Raw genomic sequence first — 22,203 nt, 5'->3', positions numbered from 1 at the left:
AGGGAGACTGATGTCATCCGCTTATCATTGTCACCTCCATGCAGTGTACCACCTACCAATTATCAAGAGCCTCCTCTATGTCGTGTCAACAACTGAAAATGGTCTTAATGCAATAGACACTATCTTACAGTGCACTGCTGAAAGATCTCTGAATAATTGTTAATGAGGCTGTTGGGTCATTGTCCATCATTTCATCACAAGGCATATGAAGTTCATAACTGATATTTATTATTATTTTTTGAATCAAGATATTTCACAGAGCCCCTAGTGACACCTTGCAGAACCCTAGGGTTTCTTAAGAAATACTATGTTAGAGGTATTTATTTACTCTTGGAGGTCAATTCTATAGCAGATTTCTGTGAAGAATTACTGGTTGGGATCCTCATATGTCTGTATCTCTGTCTTTTCTTGGGGCTATTCAGGGCTCTGCAAATTTCTGCCTGAAGATTGGGTGTTATATACTTGGCTTCCAGTGCTCTTGGATCTAAGCAATGCAAGGAGGCTGGATGAGAACCTCACTATTCAGAATGTGGACTTCTCACTTACTACCCTTGTTTTTAGCCTGGCATCTCTTCCTCACTTTCCACTATATCCATAGTGTCTTCTGGTTTGGAGAATCTCTGATTTAATTTTTCCACAAATTTAATTCTCTGTCTGAATGTTCCTGTATAGACATTCAGCCAGTCCTCATATTTTCAGTCCCACACTTCATCTGCAATTTTGCATACCTGGTGCCTCCAATTCCTAAGATTTTATGGGGCTTATGGCATAAATTGATTTCCTTCTCCTTATCACCCTCCACTGCAGGTTTTTGGTATTCAGCTTTCTCAGCTATGAGAAATCCTCCATTTATTTTCCCTCTTCCAAAAGTTTGCTGGCACCTCTCATTTTTGCTGTCTCCTTTCCTGTTATCTTTATTATCGTGGTTTTCTCCACTGTTCTCTTAGTCATTATGGAATTCTACCTCTTTATTTCTTTATTCTCATTAGTGGAGTTTCAGGGGGCAATATGGATAAGCACATGTGTCCAATATGCCATGATTAGTCAGATGTTCATCAAAAGTCTTTATCCCTTCCTTGTTGAGGAACAATTCAACATGGTGAGGGAGGCTCCTGAAAAATGTTGGAACTTAAGTGAAAGGTGTTCATGCTTAGGCTCAACACAGAAGTAGTAAAAACTGGCAGCCTGCAGGTCCAAAACAGTCTCCAGATATGTTTTGTTGGAATATACAAAGTGTATTATTTATTTAATTAATACAATTTTAAAAATGGGTACGAGTTCACATCAAAACCAATAATTCAGATGTCTTTAAAACACACAAGAAGATCTGGTCGTACATTATCACTTGATAACAATTGGTTGGATATGAAGGATGATCATGCATTGCTCACTGGCTTGCCACAGTCATCCCCAAGTCAGCTCCATTCACAGCTCTGAAGCATTTGATTTGGCACTGTCCCCATCCCAGAAGAGTGTTTTCTGGATTTAGGAAGTTCACAGCAGGTGATGCATTTGTTGTGTTATCTCCTGTCTACTGAAAGATGTCATCACTAACCCTTTTTAGTAAAATATACCATTTCCTCCCTCATTTATTTTATACGGATGCATTTTAATTCTTTACCTCCTTTTGCAATAATTGACTGTAACAGTTTTCTTGTAATAATATGACAATGATAAGATCATTTACACAGGACAAACTATAGATAGTAAACAAATTCATGGAAAAAGCTAAGCCATATTAATAATTATTGATGTATCATTTTGTGCCTTATTAAATAAGGCATATCCTCCTCCTAAAATCCCAAAGAATAACAAAACAAAAAGTCAAAGCAGCACTGACAAAATTATAATAAAACCAACACATATCTTGCTGAGGGAAAGATAAAGTGATGCTTCCCTTTGGGAAAACAATTGGATAACATATATTTTAAAAGAATGGTGAAGTGGGTATGAAAGTTAGCTATAACAACAAGAGGGAAAAAAAGGAGGGGGGGATTTAAACACTCAATGAAAGAGAATGATTAGTTAAATTGTGGTCCAGCAACGCAATGAGAATATTATGGGTTTATTAAAATATATAACCAAAAAGTCTGTTATATGTTAGAAAGATTATAATACAATGCTTAGTAAAAAAATCGGAGTATTCAATTATATATTTATACTTTTATAAATTATGCAAAAATGAAAGCATACGGAGCAAGACCAGAAAGTGATTATTTTTCTGATTTTAAATGTAATATAAAGTAAGTAGAAAAGTAACTATTTTTTTCTAATGTTAAATGTGATATGTTTATTTGTAAAAGTCGTGAAGTAAAGTGAAGTATATAGAATAAAATAAAAACCAATCTTAATTCTACCGCCCTAAAATAACCACTGTCAACACTTTGATACATATGTGTATGTATGTTCTTCTGTTACAGCTTTATTGAGTTACAATTAAATATAAGAAACTGCATATATTTAAAAGATACAATTTCATGAATTTTGATATATATATCTCCACAAATTATATTTCTATCAGCACAATCAAGATAATGAACATATCCATCACTCCCAAAACTTTCCTCTTGTCCCTCTATAATTCCTTTCCCCTAACTCATCTTTTAAAGGCAACCATTGATTTCCATCACTTTAGATTGGTTTGAATTTTCTAGAATTTTCTATAAGTGAAATCGTACATGAACCCTTTTTTGTCTGGCTTATTTCAATCAGCATAATTATTTAGGGATTCATCCATGTTGTGGTCTGCATTAATAGTTGATTCATTTTTATTGCTGAGTAGTATTCCATTATATGGATTTACCATAATTTGTTTATCTGTTTACCTATTGACGGACATTAGGATTATTTGTAGTCTGTATATTACAAAAAAGTTGCTATCAACACCTGTGTACAAGTCTTTGTGTGGACATATGTTTCATTTTCTTGGATAAATATTTAGAAATGAAATAGCTGGATCATATGTAGGTTCAACTTTTTAAGAAATTGCCCAAGCGTTTTCCAAAGTGGTTGTACCATTTCACAGTCCCACCAGCAGTGAATCAGAGTTCTGATTCCATCACACCTTTCCCAAATTCCATATGTTCAGTCTTTTAAATTTTAGTCATTCCAACAGATGAGTAGCACTTATAGCTCATTGCGGTTTTACTTTTCATTCCCCAAGTCACTACTGATATTGAACATCTTTGCATGTGTTTATTTGCCATCTGTCTATGTTTTTTGAGGATGTGTCTGTTCAAATCTTTTGCTGACATTATTTTCTTATTATTGAGTTTTGAGAATTCTTTATGTATTCTGGAAACAAGTCCTTTATTGGATATATAATATGCAAATATTTCCTCCCAGTCTGTGGCTTATCTTTTCATTCTCTTAACAGTGTCTTTTTTTTTTTTTTTTTTGCTGAGGAACATTCGCCCTGAGCTAACATCTGTGCCAGTCTTCCTCTATTTTGTATGAGGGTTGCCACCACAGCATGGTCGCTGATGCATGGTATAGGTCTCCACCTAGAAACCAAACCTGGGCCACAGAAGTGGAGCACACCAAACTTAACCACTAGGCCCTGGGGCTGGCCCTTTAACAGTGTCTTTTGAAGAGCCAAAGCCTTAACTTTGAGGAAGTCTCATTTATCATTTTTTTCCTTGTATGGATCAGCGTTTTGGCATTGTATCAAAATTATTTTCTTTTTAAAAAATTTTTATTTGTTTTATAATTTTTATTTTTTGAGGAAGATTAGCCCTGAGCTAACATCTGCTGCTAATCCTCCTCTTTTTGCTGAGGAAGACTGGCTCTGAGCTAACATCTGTGCCCATCTTCCTTTATTTTATGTGGGACACCTACCACAGCACGGCTTGACAACTGGTGCATAGGTCTGCACCTGGGATCCGAACTGGCGAACCCTGGGCTGCTGAAGCAGAATGTGCAAACTGAACTGCTGTGCCACCAGGCTGGGCCCCAAAATTATTTTCTTTTAACCCAAAGATTTTCTTGTACAAATTTTTGTCATATTAAGATTTACATTTAGGTTCATTTTGAGTTAATTTTGCCTGTAGTCTGTGTTCTGGATTTAAGTTCATTTTTCTTTCATATATATATTGTTCCAGCACCATTTCTTAAGTCTGTATATTCTTTTGTGGATTGCCTTTGCATCTTTGTCAAAAATCAACTGACCACAGCTGGCCTGGTGGTGCAGCAGTTAAGTTCGCATGTTCCACTTTCACAGCCTGGGGTTCACCGGTTCGGATCCTGGGTGTGGACCTATGTACCACTTGGCAAGCCATGCTGTGGTAGGCATCCCACATATAAAGTAGAGGAAGATGGGCACGGATGTTAGCTCAGGGACAATCTTCCTTAAAAAAAAAAAAAACAACTGACCATATATGTGGACATTTGTTACTGGACTCTCTATTCTGTTTCAGTTGTTTGTTTATCTTGATGCCCATGCCACACTGTCTTGATTACTGTAGCTTTACAATAAGTCTTGAAATCAGGTAGTGTAAGTCCTCTAACTTTGTTCTTTTTTTTTTTTTTATTAATGTTATGATAGATTACAACCTTGTGAGATTTCAGTTGTACATTTTTGTTAGTCATGTTGTGGGTACACCACTTCCCCCTTTGTGCCCTCCCCCCACCCCCCCCCTTTTCCTTGGTAACCACTGATCAGATCTCCTTGTTAATATACTAACTTCCACCTATGAGTGGAGTCATATAGAGTTCGTCTTTCTCTGACTGGCTTATTTCGCTCAACATAATACCCTCGAGGTCCATCCACATTGCTGTGAATGGGCCAATTTTGTCTTTTTTTATGGCTGAGTAGTATTCCATTGTGTATATATACCATATCTTCTTTATCCAATCATCAGTTTCTGGGCATGTAGGTTGGTTCCACGTCTTGGCTATTGTAAATAATGCTGCGATGAACATAGGGGTGCAAGGGACTCTTGGGATTTCTGATTTCAGGTTCTTAGGATAGATACCCAGTAATGGGATGGCTGGGTCATAGGGTATTTCTATTTTTAACTTTTTGAGAAATCTCCATACTGTTTTCCATAGTTCTTTTTAAAAATTGTTTTGGTTATTCTAAGGCCATTTGTGTTTTCATGTGAATTACATAATTGGCCTGTCAAGCTCTACAAACACGTGTCCTGGAATTTTGATTTGGATTGCATTAAATCTATGGATCAATTTGGGGAGAATTAATATCTTAACACTATTGAGTTTTCTGGTCCATGGACACAGTTTATCTCTCTATTTACTTACATCTTTTTAAATTTCTTATAGCAATATTTTGTAGTTTTCAGTATTCAAGTCTTGCACATCTTCCATTAGATATATCCCTAAGTATTTCATACATATAAAAATGCTGTTGGTGTCTGCATATTGATCTTCATAAATCTACTTAATAGTAGCTCTCTCTGTGTCTCTCTTTTTTCTTTTGTAGATGCATTAGGATTTTCTTCAGAGACAATGACGTTGTGTTGGGATAAAGACAATTTTACTTCAGTTAGAACCTCTAGCACAATGTTAATTCACGGGAGTAAAGCAGACATCCTCGTTTTATTCCTGATTTTAGAGGGAGAGTGATTCTGTTTTCCTGTCATGGAATTTATAAACATTGCTTATTCCTAGAAGTCAACAATTATGTCACATTTTAAGCAATAAATATATTTTATTTAATAAAAAATTAGCTTTGGAACCAATTTTACTATAATTTATGAGTGAAAGTTGGAGTTTGTTCTCTCGCAGGATGAACAGAATGTACGTTAAATATTTAAGTTTAGGAAGGTGTCATAGTAACAACTTTCCAATAATAAACATGTTTTTCCTATTTAAAATTTAACCAATGTTTGAAGGGGCTAGTAGCGATATATTAATAAAGTGGTGTTTGTTGTAACTGAGGAGCAGCTAGAGTTAGACAGAATTGCTGGTTCTTAGGAGATTAGCAAAAAATTTTGCATTATAACATTCTGATTCTCCTGGACAAAAGATAGTAAGATTTTCTAAATTTATAAAGCTGCTCTCTTCTAGGCTACATACTTAAAATGCTGACCATGGTAGCAGACCTTGATTTGAGCCTTAAAAAACCTAGTTAGTCACGAGCCTTGATGGGAAAAGCCTACATCATAAAATTTATCTTTGTCCTTGGGGCCTTGCTGTCAGACCCAGCAGAATTCAAACATTTACTGATGACCAAAACAGTATTTTCTTCATATGCCTTTCTCATCCTTGGTAACCATGGGGGCTGTCATCTAACAACCAGGATTGCTCGAGCAGTCCTTGAAAAGGGTTTCAGGCGCAGAGGATAAAGAGGCTGTTAAAAACACTCTGCCCGGAATTCATCGTATCTACTTGAAACTTCTGTTAGTTCCAAAGGGATTATTTAGAGTGCTGTCAGAGATCTCCAAGGACCTATGAAACACTGCGTGCAACCAGTATCTGTACCAGCTAAAACTGTTCCAGCTCTTAGAAGCTTGCCTACTGGGTCTGAGAATGTTAATTAAAGGTATGGCTGTCTTTTATGCCAGAAATGAGTAAAGTGAAGCATGCTCTTTCTCCTCCCCACCCCCACTTTATACTTTGCCTTTCAACTCTTACTCATCCTTCAGTTCTCTCTGCACATCCCTAGTGAACCTGTGTTGGATGACCCTACTTTCTATTACATCAGCACCTTGTGCTTCCCCTAACGCACATTTAATGACTCTATTGTGATTGCCTCTCAATTTGTTTGAATCTCCTGCTAGACTATAAACACTGTGAGGGCCTTTACTTTATTCAACTTATTCATCATTATGCTACCAGCAAACGGCAACAATGCTCAGCCATTGTTGGCACTGAATAGACCTTTGTTGGATGAATGTATGAAGGAATAAATGCACAGAACAGACCCCAAGTTGGTAGCAGTGTTTTAATTCCCAATAAGACAAAATTTTCCTTGTTCGTGGATTGATGAGGGACCGGGTTTGAAAAGTAAGTGAAGGAATAAACCCAGAGGTTTAGGAAGAGAGGAAGACAAGTATTGCTACATAGATTAGAGGAGCCTACCATTGGAACCTGTGAAGGGCTGGTAGTAAGTCTACCTATTTGTGACTGGGGGTCTGAACGTGACTTAGGAATGGCGTCTGTAACCTCAAGTTTAAATATAGTTGTGCTCTGATCAGCAGGTCGATGCATGGATGTGGACACTATGGTAAAGATTTAATCTGTTAGGAAACTTTAGAATATTTGGACAAAACGGGAAGGGGATGCTGCTTGTTTCCATTTGTATGTGACCATTTGTATTGGTCCCTTAAATGTTTCTTCCCTTTTCTCAACCCTGCCATTGTCATTTGAGAAGTTATAAGATAGAGAACTGGTGCTCTTTCGGTGTCTTTACATTTCCTGAAATGTTCATGTGTCTAGTTTTCTCTTACTCTCATTTTTCTGTGGGTTTTCTCAATATGAGTAGACTCTAACTGGGGAGAAAATGAATGTAACTGGCATATACAAAGTTTATTTAAAAAATATATTTAAAATAGCCATATTCCTGAACTCTCCTATTAGTTCCGATATTTATTTCAATTGATTGTCTTAGACTTTTTTTCAGATAGATATTTTATTATGTGCAAGTAAGGATAAAATTTCCTCTTCTTTCTTAATATTTATACTTCTTTTTAATTCTTATGGTTTTATTTAATTTCCTAGAACTACCAGAGGATGTTAAAATATTAATTGTGATGGTGGGCATTTTTGTCTCATTCTTTATGTTAATAAAAATGTCCACAGTGTTTTGTATTTAAGTATTATGTTGCTAATTAATTTGATTATAGAATTCCATATCATATTAACGAGCATTCTTCTATTTCTAGGTCATAGATTTAAAGGTTTATCAATTGCTTTTAAAAAAACATCTATGGAGGCAATCAGATGGCTTTTCTTCTTTGACCTACTAATATGATGAATTATAGATTTGCTAATATTGGCCCATAATTGCATTCATTGCTGGAATAAATCCTACTTTGTCATGGTGTATTATTCTTTAAATATCCTGACAGATTTGATTTCCTAATGTTTTATTAATGATATCTGTATTTATAGTTATAATTGAGATTGTCTAGGAGACTGAATTTGCCTCACAGTTACTACTCCGTGGCCAACTCTTGCTTCCCACCCCTGAAGCTCTGAGCTGGCGTTAGGAGGCTGTTTGTAACTTTTTCCTCGGGTTCTGGTCACTTTCTTTTTAGCCAGCTTGTGCTTTGTCCTTCCTTTATTTTGTCTTCTTCTATTGTCTATGCAGCATAATTTTCTTGAATCTTCTCTCAAGATTTCTCCTTAATCAGATTGCTCCTTTGCTCCCTTTCTTTTCTGTTTTCCTTTGGATTTTATTCATCAGAAATTGGGAAAGCGTTGGGTAGGCACCACTTTATTAATCCCAAAGTCCATGATCTTGTGCTTCAAATCCAGGAGCAATAAGCGAAACAACGTTACATAGTGTTTTCATGGAATTCACATTTGAGACTGTAGCATTTCTAAAACTCAGGCAGTAGCTTTCAAAATTTTCATAATGATGAAGTCTCTGTGTCAGGGAGGGGACAGTATCACTGAAACTACTTCCTGGGAGTCAAGGATAGTGAAATGGTTAGCGCGAGATCACAGCTGAGGAAGTTGGCATCACAAGTCTCCAGTGCTGAGTCTTGTGCCTTGAGGAGTGTCTTTAATTGTGAAGACTTTTATAGGTGCAGTAGAACACTTTTGTTAACTCTGGTAATTGAAATAAGACTCACATCTTGTTTAAGACCAATAGAATTCTCTACTTTTATGCTGTGTGGTATTATGCTTTAGGAGACACATTCTGAATCTTGTGTATACTTATTATTAATCCCTGAAATATCTGCAAGAATGTATAAATACAACCCTCATAAAAACCACAATCATACCAGCAGCCAATTGCAAACACCAAGGGTGTGCAGAGCTTGTGCTAAACAACACTTTACCATCCAAGTGGTTCAGCTTGGGGATGGATGTCCCACTTGAGGGTCCCTTCTCTGCAGGGTCTCCCTCCTTTTCCTTTCCTCTCTCTTAGCTCTCCTCTGTGGTCTTACTTCTGTCGATGAAAATAATCCATAACCAATCTATAAATGAAAATTTGGGTGAGTTTATTCTGAGCTAAAATGTGAGGACCATGACCCGGGGCCTTTCTTCCTGAAGGAAGAAAGGGCACCAAAGAAGTGGGGTGCACAGAGTGGTTATATACCCCCAAAGAGGATGTTTCACATAGGATTGAAATGTCCTTTTACAATAGTCATGAGACTGTGCTGTCGGCATGGCGATTGATGGAAACAGCAGGTAGGTCTGCTGTCTTGGTGAACACAGCAGGGTGGCAGGTCTGTTGTCTCGAGCTGAGTGGTCACAGGTGAGTTGGGTGGTCAGAGGTGAGCACAGCAATCAGTTCCTAGCCTAAGGAAAGATGCTTATCCTTAAGGAAATGCCAATATGAGGGGAAGTTGCACCTTTATCTTAAGGCCATTTGCTTCTTGCCATAGTAAATGTTTAAAACAGATATACAATGCATGCTTGATGGCCATGGTCAGGCCTTTTTGGGAAAAACAAAGTCAGGCCGAATTAGGTTTACACCAAATGGCCTCCTCATATACTCCAATATATCCTATTGCTTGCCATTTCTATTTGTCACTTCCTTGGCTGGTGCTCCTTGTAGTCAAGGCCAAAAGTTCTAATTCTAGATTCCATCCTGGGAAAGGATTGAGGATCTGCCTGGCTCTAGGATTTGAGGTTCTTTGGGGACAGACCATCAATTTGACAATCAAACCTTTCTCTGGTCAAGACTGATTCTTTTTCAATAATGAAAATATGCTGTTTAGCAAAAGAAAGACCCCCTCTCCACCAGCAAGGATCTGGAGGGATGAAGGATACAGAGGCCCTGGCTGTCACGTGTTTCCAGCGGTGTGGGCCATCCTGACAGGGATTTTACAGAGTGCATCAAGGCTGACTAAATGGATGTCTCACTCGTGGGTCTCTGAGCCCAGGGTGTTGAATTTGTTTTCCCATAGCCAGTGGTTAAGCAGTCTGGACAAGAGTCCCAAGGCTACTATCTCTCCAAGCCTCTCTGTCCCTGAATGACCTAGGGCAAATGCATAAGCTTCTCCCTCCATAAAAGGAAGGTGATTGTGGTGTCTCCTCCATTCTAGAGCTGTTGGGAAGACGAATGTGAATGTGTCTGTGAAGAGCCCTGAGCTTCCCAGAGAAGGATGCTGTGTAATTGCAAGGTGTTACTATCACCACTCCTGTGAGGCAGATTGAGACTGCGGTGGCTGGAACTAAATCAGCTGCCCCAGCCTGTCTTTTATCTTTAGCTTTAATGCTTCCTGTTTCCCACACAGCCTATAAGCAAATAAATATTATTTTCCAAGTCAGGCTGCTTTCAAATGAGTCTGGGCTGGTTCTTGCCTTACCTTCCTGAGCCTGGCCTTTTGGTCTGTGTATAGTGAAGTGGATTCTTTTCATGGCCAGACAGCCCCAGCCTCACATCTGTCCAGTGGGGTGATCTTGGACACGTTAGTACCTAACCTCTCTAAGGTTCTGTATCTTCACCGTCGAATTGGGTTACTTATACCTATGGTGTGGATTCAACGGGATTAGTTCTGCAAAACTCCTGGCAAACAGAAGGTGCTTAATAACTGCTAGTGTTCTGAAATTTGGTTTTCTTTTATTTTCTCACTTTTTGGCCCTGGCATTAATATGAATGTACATTTCTATCCCAGCATCTTGTTTTCAGTAGCAATTGATATTTTGGTTACTTTGGGATATGGCTTCATTATTCTGGAAGATTTCATTTTGGATCACGTGTCTTCATTCTCAATGTCCTCAAAGCAATTGAAACAAACCAAATGTATAAAAGTATTTACGTTGTGACATTTATTTTCAATAGCTTGTGAGCCCTCACTCGCTCTTAACAGAAAGCAAAAGCTACAAATGCTGGCCCGGCTGTTAGGAGGTGCTATTTAAAGCTTCAGTGGGCCAAAAATGACAATTTTGAAATTGACTCTGGAGTGTGATGATGCCAAGTACTAGCAGACGCCCAGGAAACCTGTCACACTTGCCATGTGTTACCAGAAATCTCAAGAGTCTACAGAGGTTTTAGAAGAGTTTTTCTCTGAGGAAGCTTTTGCCATCTTAATCTCTAGGTTTCCCTTTTCCTGTGGGTGGAACGCACTACAGCAATGGACTCTCAGACTGCACACTGGGGTTCTCTGTAGATGGGGGGGTTTCTCTCATGCAGAGATGTTTGTGAAGCTTCCAGCTGAGCTTAGCTACGTGACAGCTTTATGCCTGGGAATAAAAGATTTCATTGACAAGTGGCTGTTTCTGCTGCACATGGCTGTTTCACAGTGGTTTCGGAGCCTGCTTTGCCTCTGATTAGCCGGGTGACCTTGTAGAATTACTTAGCCTATGAGTCTCAAATTCTCTGTCTGACAATGGGTATAGTAATACCAACCTTGTGGTGTTTTTATAAAAATTTGTGGTATTATATATAAAATTTCTACATTTGTATTTGACATATAAAAACTACATTGATAGATTTTAGCTATTATTGTTTTTAATAAAACTAATGAAAAAATCATAATTGCGGCCGGCAGAATAGTGACCCTCCAAAGATGTCTACATCCTAATCCTTGGAACCTGTGAATATGTTACCTTTCATGGCAAGAGAGACTTTGCAAACAGATTAAGGACCTTGAGATGGGGAGGTTATCTTGGATCATCTGGGTGGGTCCAATCTAATCACGTGAGTCCTTAAAAGCAGAGAAACTTTTCCTGCTGTGGTCAGAGAAAAAGATATGACAGAAGCAGGGTCACAGATGTGCTGTGTTGCTGGATTTGAAGATGAAGAGAGGGGGCCATGAGCAGACAATCTCTAGAAGCCAGAAAAGACAAGGAGGCAGACTGTCCCCTAGAGACTCCTGAAGGACCCAGCCCTCCCAACAGCTCACTTTGGCCTACTGAGACCCCTGTCAGGCTTCTGACCGATAGAACTGTAAGAGAATAAGTTTGTGTTGTTTTAAGCTACCAAGTTTGTGATAATTTCTTATATAGCAACAATGGAAAACTAATATGTGATTAAAAATAATGTCAAGGATTTGTGCAATTGTAGAAAGGTTGAGGCCCCATGATGCTCTGTGTTTGGACAAGCTATTAGGGTATGTACTAAATTCTAGTCCCTTTGAGCCTGGTTAAGAGTGTTTGAAATCCTACCAGTTTCTGTTCTGTGAAGGAGATGTGGCTTGCTTCACAAGAATTGAAATTATTTGTTATACCCAAAAGTGTTTGAATCTAATCTGAAAAAGTCACATCACTTATATTTGAAATTTTGGAATTACTATAATTGCACAAATCCCTTGTTTCCTCTCTTAATAAATAGCAATAGTTTTGCTACACCTTATCAATCTGTGGATAAAGGAACTTAGAAGTTGGAGTTAGAAGATATAGGTCTAAGTCCCACTGTTCTGCAAAAATAAATCATGTAATCTCCAAAATGGATCTGCAGAATGGAGATGATACCACCTGGTTTATCTACTTATTGTGTGGGTCAAAGGAGATAATGTGAATAAAGATTAATTGAGAACTGGCCCACTATGCAAATGTCAGGTGGAATTATTATTGTATTTATTATTGTTATTATGATGTTGTGATAGAACCATGGCATGTTAGATCAAGCAAGGGCACTAGAGAACATTTAGACCACTAGCCTTGGAACTCAGGCCAAGAGAGGTTAAACAGTTTGAAAATATTCTGTTGGCTTCTTAGACATGGCCTGGATAATCTCTTGAGGTGGGCCAGGCTGGGAATTGATCTATTTGATTAGTAAAGGCCAGAGTTCAGAGGGATACAGCTGTAAGACTTGAGAGGCAGAGGGATCCAGTCGTAAGAATTGGTGATGAGCTGGGAGGGATCAGCAATGGGAGAGGATATCCAGGTGGACTCCAGGGACTGGGGGGAAGTAGCAGGGTGGAGTCTGGTAAAGAGGCACCACGCTGAGTCTGTGGTCAGAATGGCCTTGTTATTAGTGAAACCAGGAATATAACTTTCAACTTCTTGAGTCAAGTCTGGTAATCTTCCCACTATCTATATTGATATTTTAGGAGGAGAGGAAACTGCCTTATCAGTGAGTCTTCTAGTAATTCCTCCCCTGACTTTTGGAAGGTACTGAAGATGGACTTATTTTGAATCCTGCTCACAGATTAAGGCATTGCAACCATGTTTCAGTGAATGACATGCCTCAGCATGTGATGGGCTCCCACCCCTAGAACTTGAATCTGTGATCTTTTGTCCTGGAAGTTTCTGTTGTAATATCCAGACTCACCATTGATAGTCAAGCAAAGCAAAATAAAACAAAACAAATTCTTTATAAGACTATAGCAAATCTAAATTCATCTCTGGCTCTCAAGGTCTCCTCAATATGCACAAACTCACACAAACACACACACACACACACCTCACACCCCATACATGTGCACATACACTCACACCACACCACACACATTCCACATGTGAATATATACCATTACAGAGATTTATGGTACCACTGGTTTTGGGACTTTTTGTATATTTTGTTTTGACACAATATACTGAAGTTGATGAATTTTATCCCAATATGTATTATATGGAAACATGACCCAAATGCAATATATTTTCCTAGATAGTATTAAGTGGCCATTTGCAAAAGAAGAATGGATTGGAGGACAGAAGAATGAAGTGACCACCCCTAGATTCTAATCTAAAAATAACAGTCCTTTATAATTTTGTAACGATGCAGAATTCAGAGGGCTTTCATATTCACTGATTCATTGTATTATACCTCAACAATCCTGTGAAAGAGGAAGAGCGGTATCTTCATTCCTGTTCCACAGAAAGCACTCTGAAAGGTGACAGGAATTGACCAAGGAGTCAGAGTTGGATCTAAAAGAAAGGACAGCTGATTACTTTCTATAACCTTGAAACCAAGAATTAAAGATAAAGTGAGAAACTTAAAAGTTGCAATGAAAAAAAGTTATGTACAAGGGAAACCCCATAAGTCTATCAGCTGACACTTTAGCAGAAAACTTACAGGCTAGAAGGGAGTGGCACAATATATTCACAGTGCCAAAAGGAAAAAGCCTACAGTGAAGAATACTCTACCTGCAAGGTTATCATTCAGAATGGAAGGAGAGATAAAGAATTTTCCAGACAAGCAAAAACTAAAGAAGTTCTTCACCACTAAATCACCCTTACAAAAAGTGCAAAGGGGCTTCTTTAAGTGGAAAAGAAAAGGCCACAAATAGAAATAAGAAAATTATCAAAGAAAAAATATCACAGGTAAAGGCAAATATATAGTAAAGGTAGTGGATCATCCAGCTATAAAGCAAGTATGAAGGTCAAAAGACAAAAGTACTAAAATCGTCTATTTCTATAATAAGAGTATGAGGGGTATACAAAATCAAAAGAGGTAAAATATGATGTCAAAAACAGAAAATGTGGGGGGAGGAGTAAAAGTGTAGGGCTTTTAGTATGAGGTCAAACTTCAGAAAACATCAACATAATATAGATTTGTGTATACATAGGCTATTAAATATTAACCTCATGGTAATCATAAAACAAAAATATATAATAAATCCAAAAAAAATAAAGAGGAAGGAACCTAAACATAGCACAAAAGGAAGTCATCAAATCACAAGGGAAGAGAGCAAGAGAAGAAGAAAGGAACAGAGAAGAACTACAAAAGCATCCAGAAAAAAGGTAACAAAGTGGAAATAAGTAATTACCTATCAATAATTATTGTAATTAATTGTAATGTAAATGGACTAAAATGTAATGGACTAAATGTAAACGGACTAAACGGTCCAGTCAAAAGGCATAGTGTTGCTGAATAGATTTTAAAAAAAGATCTATATATATGCTGCATACAAGAGAGACACTTCAGATCTAAAGATACTCACAAACTGAAAGTGAAGGAGTGGGAAAAGATACTCCATGCAAATGGAAATGAAAATAAAGCTGGGATAGCAATACTTAGACAGAATATACTTTAAAACAAAAACTAACAAGAGGCAAAGAAGGGCATTACATAGTGATAAAGGGAACAATCCAAAGAGGATATAATGCTTGTAAATATCTATATGCCCAACATAGGAGCACCTAAATATATAAAGCAATTATTAACAGACATAAAAGGAGAAATAGCAACACAAAAATAGTAGGAGACTTTAACACCCTACTTACATCAATGGATAGATCATCCAGACAGAAGATCAATAAGGAAACATTGGCCTTAAATGACACAGTAGACCAGATGGACTTACTAGATATATACAGAACATTCCATCCAAACTGCAGAATACACATTCTTTTTGAATCACACAGAACATTCTCCAGGATAGATCACATATCAGGCTACAAAAAAAGTCTCAATAAATTTAAGAAGACTGAAATAATATCAAGCATCTTTTCTGACCACAATGGTATGAAACTAGAAATGAACTAGAAGAAGAAAACTGAAAAAAGTCACAAACGTGGAGATTTAAAAAAATGCTAGTGAACAATTATTGGGTCAGTGAAGAAATCAGAGGAGAAATCAAAAAGTACCTGGAGACAAATGAAAATAAAAATACAATATACCAAAATCTAAGTAATACAGCAAAAGAGGTGCTAAGAGGGAAGTTTATAGTAATACAGACCTACATCAAGAAACAAGAAAAATCTCAAATAAACAATCTAACATTACACCTAAAGGAACTAGAAAAAGAAGAACAAACAAAGCTCAAAATCAGTAGAAGGAAGGAAATAATAAAAATCAGAGCAAAAATAAATAAAATAGAGACTAAAAAGACAATAGAAAAGACAAAACTAAGAGCTGGTTCTTTGAAAGATAAACAAAATTGACAAACCTTTAGCTAGACTGAGAGAAAAAGAGAGAGGACTCAAATAAATAAAACCAGAAATGAAAGAGGAGAAATTATAATAGATACCACAGAAATGCAAAGAATTATAAGAGGATTCTATGAAAAACTATATGCCAACACATTGGATAATCTAAAAGAAATGAATAAATTCTTAGAATTATACAACTTTCCAAAACTGAATCAAGAAAAAATAAATAATCTGAATAGATCATTCACAAGACATTGAAATAACAATCAAAAACCTCCCCCAAAACAAAAGTCCAGGACCAGATAGCTTCTCTGGTTAATTCTACAAAACATTAAAAGAAGACTTAATAACTATCTTTTTCAAACTCTTCCAAAAAGTTGAAGAAGACGGGACACTTTCTAACTCATTCGATGAGGCCAACATTAACTGGATACCAAAACCAGACAAGGACCACACAAAAAAAGAAAATTACAGGCCAGTATTGCTGGTGAACATAGATGCAAAAGTCCTCAACAAAATATTAGCCAATAAAATACAACAATACATTAAAAGGATCATATATCATGATCAAGTGGGATTTATCCCAGGGACGCAAGGATGGATCCACAAATCAGTCAACATGCTGAACCACATTAACAAAATGGAGAATAAAAATCACATAATCATCTCAATAGATGCAGAGAAAGCATTCAACAAAATTCAGCATCCATTTATGATAAAAACTCTCAATAAAATAAGTATAGAAGGAAAGTACCTCAACATGATAAAGGCCAGATACCACAAACTCACAGCTAACATCATATTCAACAGTGAAAAACCTCTAAGAACAGGAAAAAGACAAAGACTCCCATTTTCGCCACTTGTTTTCAACATAGTATTGGAAGTCCTAGCCAGAGCAATTAGGCAAGAAAAAGAAATCGAAGGGATCCAAATGAGAAAGGAAGAAGTAAAACTGTCACTATTTGCAGATGACATGATTTTATATATAGAAAACCCTAAAGAATCCACGAAAAAAATGTTAGAAATAATAAATGAATACAGTAAAGTTTCAGCGTACAAAATTGACATACAAAAATCAGTTTCATTTCTATACACTAAGAACAAAATAGCAGAAAGAGAAATGAAGAATATAATCTCACTTTCAATTGCAACAAAAGGAATAAAATACCTAGGAATAAATTTAACAAAGGAGGTGAAAGATCTGTATACTGAAAGCTATAAACATTGAAAGAAATCAAAGAAGACACAAAGAAATGGAAAGATATTCCATTTTCATGGATTCAAAGAATTAACATAGTTAAAATGTCCATACTATCTATAGCAATCTACAGATTCCATACAATCCTTATTGAAATCTCAACATTTTTCACAGGAATAGAACAAAGAATCCTAAAATTTATATTGAGCAACAAATACTCTGAATAGCTAAAGCAATCCTGAGAAAAAAAGAACAAAGTTGGAGGCACCACACCCCCTGATTACAAAATATACTACAAAGCTACAGTAATAAAAACAGCATGGTACTGGCAGAAAAACAGCCACACAGATCAGTGGAACAGAACTGAGAGCCCAGAAATAAAATCAAATATTTATGGACAGCTAGTTTTTCACAAAGGAGCCAGGAACATACAATGGAGAAAGGAAAGTCTCTTCAATAAATGGTGTTGGGAAAACTGCACAGCCACACGCAAAAGAATGAAAGCAGATTATTATCTTGCACCATACACAAAAATTAACTCAAAGTGGACTAAAGACTTGAATAAAAGACCTGAAACTATGAAACTATTAGAAGAAAACTTAGGCTGTATACTCTTTGACATTGGCCTTAGCAATATCTTTTTGAATATGTCTCTTCAGGCAAGGGAAACAAAAGAAAAAATAAACAAATGGGACAACACTACGTCAAACTAAAAAGGTTCTGCATGGCAAAAGAAACCATCAACAAAACGAAAAGACAACCTACCAAGTGGGAGAAGATATTTGCAAATCATAAATCTGGTAAGGAGATAATATCCAAAATATATAAAAAACTCATACAACTCAACAACAAACAAGCAAGCAACTGGATCAAAAAGTGGGCAGAGGATCTGAACAGACGTTTTTCCAAAGCAGATATACAGATAGCCAACAAGCATATGGAAAGATGTTCAACATCATTAATTATTAGGGAAATGCAAATCAAAACCACAGTGAGATATGACCTCATGCCCATCAGAATGGTTATTATTAAAAAGTCAAGAAATAACGTGTGTTTGAGAGGATGTGGGGAAAAGGGAACCCTTGTACACTGCTGGGAATGTAAACTGGTGCAGCCACTAGGAAAACAGTATGGAGATTCCTCATAGATTTAAAAATAGAACTACCATATGGTCCAGATATTCCACGTCTGAGTATTTAGCCAAAGAACATGAAAACACGAATTTGGAAAGATACATTCACCCCTATGTTCATTGCAGCATTATTCACAATAGCCAAGACTTGGAAACAACCTAAGTGCCCATCAAGGGACAAAATGATAAAGAAGATGTGGTATATATACATAATGGAATACTACTCAGCCATAAAAAAGTTGAAATCTTGCCATTTGTGACAACATGGATGGACCTTGAGGGTATTATGCTAAGTGAAAGAAGTCAGATGGAGAAAGCCAAATACCATATTATTTCACTCCTATGTGGAAGATAAAACAATAAGAAGAACAATAACCACATAGATACAGAGAATAGATTGGTGGTTACCAGAGGGGAAGGGAGGAGAGTGGAAGGTGAAAGAGGTAAAGGGGCACATGTGTGTGGTGATGGATGGAAACTAGACTTTTGGTGGTGAATTCAATATAGTCTATGCAGAAGTCTAAATATAATGATGTACACCTGAAATTTATATAATGTTATAAACCAGTGTTACTTCAATTAAAAAAAATTCAAAAACTTGAAAAAACAGGAGAAAATTACCCTTAGAGATGACTGTTATTAACGTTTTTGGTGTATTTCTTTTAAAATATTTCTTATGCATGGAACTTTTTTGTCCTTTTACTTGTTTATTTATTAGGTTAATATTAAATTATAATTCTTCCTATTTTTTCCAAAAATCTTGTCATACGTTTTCCTGTTATATTAAACGTCTTTAACATCATATTTAATAGCAGCTAAGTACTCTATCAAGGGGCTATACCATAATTTATTTAGAAATCTCTGTTTTAGGATCTAGGTTGTTTCCAATTTTTTGCATTTCCACATTTTGATTTAATTCTTCAGGTAGATGTCAAGAATTGGAATTATCAGGCTGAAGAAAATTGGATATGTATTGCCAAATTGCTTTCTAAAAGTGTTATACCAATCAGTCTTTTGCGTTATAGAAATGGAATCAACTTAAAACGGAATATGTTCTTAAAAGACCTTTAGGCACAGGGAATTTCTCTCTGGCTGCCTTTCTCCCACAGGACCCAGCATCTGGCTGTGTTGTTCTGCTATCTTTCTCCTTTCTCCAATCCCATTTCCAAACTTTTGCTGCTCACTTCACCTCAAAGTTCCATTAATTATAAGGCATAACAGTTTGGTTTTGTTCTCCTCTTACATTATAAGCCCTTGGGACCTCATCTTTGTCACCCAAAATGGCTTATCAGAGTATTTTTCTAAACAAAGTTAGTTCTCTCCCTAAGAGAGGCTCTGGAACCAGCTATAAAGATAACGTTATCAACACTCTATATCACTTACTGATGCTTGGAAAACATCTATTTACTTATTTGTTTGTTTATTTAGGCTGATGGATTTCAGGATCTTCGTTTAGACGAACTTTCTACTTATAAAAGGTGTCCTAAGGAGAGAGTGGCCCACAGAAAGTGACAAGTTCTCTGCTGTTGGGGATGTCCAAGCTGAGGCTGAAAATCACTTGTCAGGACAATCGTAAATGGGATTCAAGCAACAGCTGACCATTGAGCTTAGAATGGATGACCTTGGAGACCTCCATAATATTGGGAGTCTGTGAATCTGTGATTTTCATCTTGCTTCTCTCAATATTAAGGCAGTTATATCCATTTCGAAGGCTTCTCCCTTTAATAACAGGCTGGCATGAAGTGTTGGGCTAATGGTCGGACACACGTGTCATGTTGCTTCCTCTCTTGTGATTCAATGTGCTTAGCTCCCTCTGGCAAGTTTCCTCCCAGTGGAATCCTCTTAGGTAATTTTTCTGCCTCTGAGACATTTCAGCCCTTTCACTATTTTAGGAACGCACTTCCAAATTATGCAAGGTTTTGCTGACACAAGGGCCATAACACCTTGCCAAGAGGAATTCTCCATGAGTGGAATAAATTTAGAGAGAAAGCCTGTGAAATGAGAGTCAGCCCAGCTGCTCTGACTTCCCCAAATTCAACACAGCTTGAGGCTGTGGATTCTGACCTGACATTCAGGTCAGACGATGCTTTTCGAATCTGGAGTTGGTTATGTCAGAAGAGTGCTGATACTTCAAACAGCCTGGGCTTGGAGACGCAGGTATGATACCCGGCCCTTGTCCACCAGCAAGTCACCTTTATTGGATACTTACATCATCACACCTTTCATTTCAACATCATATTGCCGTACAGGGTGGCTAAGGAGCACACTGCCCTAACTTGAGTTAAATATTCCACTTTGCTCAGAAAAAATCTCCTAGGCCCCTTTCATAATAAGCCAATTGTAAAACATTGCAAAAAACTCCAGGTGATATAAATCCTGGGACCTAAAATGTACCAAAAGACTTAGAAATGAATATAACTTTTAGCCCAACAACTTTACTTCTTCCTAAGGAAATAACAAGAGAAATGTTCAAGCATGCCCAACTGCAAAACTTAATATCCAGAATCTGGAACTCTCCTAAATGTACCCAAATAGGAGACTGTTTATGTCAAATGAGGTACATCCATGTTATTTAGAATCATGTTGTAGAAAAAGATTTAGAGGTTAGGAGATGTCCATGATACATTACTCAGTATAAGTACCAGGCTACCACATAATTAACATTTTTTTTGGTTAAAAATACATATATATTTTTAACGAGTGTATTTGATCTAGATATGATAACAATAGTTAATATTTTTAGAGTGCATACTGTATGTCAGGCACTGTCCTAATTGCTTTACACATATTAACTTATTTAATCCTTAACGAAACTCTTCGAGGCACTATTATTGTCCCCATTTTACAGATGAGGAAACTGAGGCAAAGAAAGCTTAGATAACTTGCTTAAGGTTACTAGGCAGAACAGGGATTCAGTTGGGGAAACTCTTTGCTCCAAAGCCTGAGCCATTAGCCACAACTAACAATGCTTCTGACAGACTAGAAAGACCACCTCTAGAAGCTAAATATGTTTATGTATGGTTGTCAAGATTCCAGGTGCTATTTTGTTTTTGAGCATTTATAAAGAGAATAATACTTGCTGTAAAATAATAATATAGAAAATAAAAAATCCCAGAACCATAAGTAGCAACTCTAATTAGTTTGTCTGCAGAACCAACATTAATTTGACTAGAAAAATAAGTAAAACACAGTTTTGCTGTGTGCATCAATCACCCTTTGGGATTCAGTACTCAGCTTTGGGCCAATCAGCTCACTATCCCACAGAGAGGCCAGGAGAGCAGAATCAGAGCCCCTAATTTTCACTGTAGGTTCAGGTCTTTATTGGTCTCAGACTAATGTTGACCTAGGCTGTTTGTAGTTAGCAGTTATATTCCTTTCTTGTGTTGAAGGTCTCCGAATTGCAGAATGTTGGCCCTAGAGCAGTGTTTCTCCATTGGGGGTGATTTTTTTCCCCTAGTGAACTTCTGACAGTGTCTGGAGAACTTTTTGGTTGTGACAGCTGGGGTGGGTGTACTGCTAGTCACATCTACTGGGTAGTGGGAGGCGAAGGATGCTGATAAACATCCTGCGATGCACAGGATGGCACCTCACAACACAGATGTGTCTGGCCCAAAATGTCAATAGTGCGGAGATTAAGACGTCCTGCCCTATGAGAGATGTCAGAGGTCATTTGGTCCCACTTCCTGTTTTGGAGTTGACTTCCAGATGCTTTGACCTCCCCAAACTCACTGCTCTCTTCTTTCTGGCAGAATTCAGGAAGATGAATCTCTACACACACATTTTGGGTCTATGAGGAGATATGGGCAATGAAAAGAGCATTGCAGTCAGACAGAGAAGACAGACCTGCGCTGGGAACCCAGCTTGGTCACTTACTAATCTGTGTGTCTGTGGGCAAATTATTTAACTTCTCTGAACCTCAGCTTTTTCATCTAAAAACTGAGGACAACAATACCAACTTCCCAGAGGTGTTGTGAAGACG

The 22,203-nt window shown here is 37.3% G+C and overlaps 1 protein-coding gene across 3 annotated transcripts in view; it reads left to right on the top strand.

The window, feature by feature from the left end:
• Positions 1 to 6,178: 6,178 nt before the first annotated feature.
• The window catches only part of PLPPR1 (phospholipid phosphatase related 1), a 440,629-nt gene continuing 424,604 nt past the window's right edge, over positions 6,179 to 22,203 (top strand). For 2 of the 3 annotated variants that reach the window (XM_070519119.1, XM_070519120.1), the window contains exon 1: positions 6,179 to 6,499. The gene's annotated coding sequence lies outside the window, so the exon portion shown is untranslated. The remainder of the gene's footprint in view (positions 6,500 to 22,203) is intronic. The other variant, XM_070519125.1, reaches the window with a different exon arrangement.

Source organism: Equus asinus, chromosome 10, assembly GCF_041296235.1.
Source record: "Equus asinus isolate D_3611 breed Donkey chromosome 10, EquAss-T2T_v2, whole genome shotgun sequence".
NCBI classification, from domain to species: Eukaryota; Metazoa; Chordata; class Mammalia; order Perissodactyla; family Equidae; genus Equus; species Equus asinus.
The sequence above is the reverse complement of the archived record's forward strand: the minus strand, read 5'-3'. Positions and strand labels throughout refer to the sequence as shown.